Below are 2,599 nucleotides of genomic sequence, written 5' to 3'. Positions count from 1 at the left end.
AAGGAGTCAGGCTAGTTCCCCTCCTTTTTTGATCTTTAATCCCCTCTCTGCCAGGCAGCCCGGCAGAGGAGCCCGTCTCTCCCTGACACACAGCTAGCATTCAACGCCGCGGCCCTTTGATCAGCACAAAGCTGTCAGCTCCTGCAGCTTTTTTTTTTCCTACCGGCTCTTGTTCCTGGTTAAAAGTGGAAGTAATACCCCCTGAAAGAAATACCCTAGGTGTCCTGCAAATCATCAATCCTATTTTTTTTCCCCCTTGTTGCTTTTTCCATGGCCCACCCTCCTGGCCTGAGCAACCTCTTAACGCCCCTTTTCCTCTTTCCAGCCTTTTTTTTTTTTCCAGAAAACCGGTTTCATTTGATACGCAATTCAGTGTGCCAGTCTGACCTACTGGGACCTCGCTGTCTGAGACTCTACCACTGCGCAGACAGGGGAAACCTTCCTATTTATTGCTGGAAGCCATAAACAGTGTTTACTGCCATGCATTTTTCTTCCCGTAAAGGAATTAAAAAAATACTCCGTAGGCAGAGCGAAGGGATTTTTGGAAATCAGCTTTTAATAATTTATCATACAGCTCTAACTTGGGGGGCGGGGGGAGGGAAGCACATGTTAAATAACAAATAAAAGAATTGCAGGTTGCGCTTGACCGAGTGTCTGAGAGCCTGTTTTGCTCCAACCTCCAGGCTGCCGCAGTTCAGACAACATCATCGCGTCGCCGCAGTTTTGCAAACATTGCCACTCTCCGCCGAGTCGCTGCGCGCATTTTAAAGCGGGCTCAGACGTTGTTTGCTGCTCGGATGAGGCGCAGCCTCCTCACCGTGTCAAATATTCTGCAAATATTGTGGAAAGGAAATAATTTGCAGAGGCGAGGGGCTGGCTGGCGGTGGGAGAGCAGGGCAGGGGCTCGGACATCTGCGTGCGTAAAAGGTTGGAGGGGGGGAAGAGGGGCGTGAGGAAAAGCGGCTGTACAAAAATGATCACTAGACAATGTCATCTTAGTGACACGTAACGAGGTTTAAATACCTTTGCCATTTCCCCCTGGGGATTGCGGCACCATGTGCCTACAGAGACACGTTTTGGTTTTTTATTTTTTTAAATCGGGATGGAGTGAATGCCGCTCGTTGTTCTGGCCGCAAAATGTCAAACTGCAGTGGAAAGAAATACAGCATTGCAGTGGCGGTGCGCTGAGGCCCCCGGTAGGAAAGCCAGAGCTATTAAGTGGAAAATTCCTGCAGAGGATGTGTTTCTATTTCTAATGCGAAGAAAGAGGGTGTTGTTTGAGGCTGGCAGGTCTGTGGAAAATACAGAAAACACAGGGAAGATGAGAAAATGACCTCACTGAACTCTTGAGAAGTTAAGCAAACAAACGGCTTCGGCCAACGTACCGTGTTCGTGCAGTGCGTCTGCCCAGACACCAAATTGACCTGTAAGTTGTATAATCACCCACAAACCCCCTGCCCCATGTTAATTGGGGAGGGAGAGGGGTTTTTTTTTCTAATAAACCATAAAATCTGCCGCATTAGGGGAGACTATGTGGGGCAGAGCTGCCCACCCTCCCACCCCAAACAGCATACGCAAGCGAGGCCTAGGTTTAATTGCCCTCTGAATACCAGCAGAATGATGGCACCAGTTGTTTATTATGGTATGAACTATTTCAGTACGGCGTAAATTTTCCATTTCAAAGGATCCTGAATGCCTGCAGGGAAGGGGCTGGGTTCTGGGAGCAGAGGGTGGCCTCTCAGAAAGATGGTGAGGGCCTTAGGGGTGGTTAAAATGGTGTTGTGGGACCGGACTGGGGGGCTCTGGTTCATTGTACGCTTGCTGGCCTCAGCGCATTATTGATAGCTAATTAATGGAACATTACAAAAAAAAAGTTATTAATTGGCAGAACGGATAAACCGTAATTCACAGTTTACAATAATATTACTTAGAAATCAGAAAAGGGCTTTTCTGTTAACTAATAGTACATTTGCTGTGGGAACATGTTCTGTTGTTATACCACATAATTCCACTGTGCACTTCTAATGGACAAGGCTTTTTTTTTTTCTTGTTTACATTGTTAAAATCCTGTTCTCTCCAAGTTGCAGATAATTTTATGCACAACCATCCAGCATTTTACATGGTCTTTGCCTGTGAAAGGTCCTTGTGACTTGTGAAAGGCTCCTTGTCACATCACCCTGGCCCAGGTTGCCCAGAGAGGTGGTGGATGCCCCATCCCTGGAAACATTCCAGGTCAGGTTGGCCGGGGCTGTGAGCAACCTGATCTGGTTGGAGATGTCCCTGCTCCTGGCAGGGGGGTTGGACTGGATGGGCTTTGAAGGTCCCTGCCAACCCAAACCATCCTGTGGTTCTATGACTTTAAAGGCTGCACGATACTTTAAGGAGAAGCGTAACCATGAGCAGATAAACTGTTCGATTTTGACGGTGCATCTTTAAAGCATATGCATGGGAATAGGTAAGGTTCAAATATTAGCAGAAAAAAAAAAAAAAAAAAAAAGCAAGCAGCTGACACAAGTCGCAAACTACAGAAGCAATTTCAAATTTTATGTCAGCTGCTCTTTAGATCCAGTGGTTTGAGCCTTTCTGCCACGGGATTAGG

General features: G+C 47.0%; 1 long non-coding RNA gene across 1 annotated transcript; it reads right to left on the bottom strand.

Moving 5' to 3' along the window:
- Window positions 1-531: 531 nt before the first annotated feature.
- LOC147599591 (uncharacterized) lies at window positions 532-1,265 on the bottom strand. Its single transcript, XR_015259400.1, has 2 exons — window positions 1,024-1,265; window positions 532-830 (listed from the first exon to the last, which is right to left on the bottom strand). It is a non-coding gene; the product is annotated as an uncharacterized LOC147599591 (long non-coding RNA).
- Window positions 1,266-2,599: the final 1,334 nt, after the last annotated feature.

Source organism: Chlamydotis macqueenii, chromosome 9, assembly GCF_036417535.1.
Source record: "Chlamydotis macqueenii isolate bChlMac1 chromosome 9, bChlMac1.mat, whole genome shotgun sequence".
Lineage (NCBI taxonomy): Eukaryota > Metazoa > Chordata > Aves > Otidiformes > Otididae > Chlamydotis > Chlamydotis macqueenii.
The sequence above is the reverse complement of the archived record's forward strand: the minus strand, read 5'-3'. Positions and strand labels throughout refer to the sequence as shown.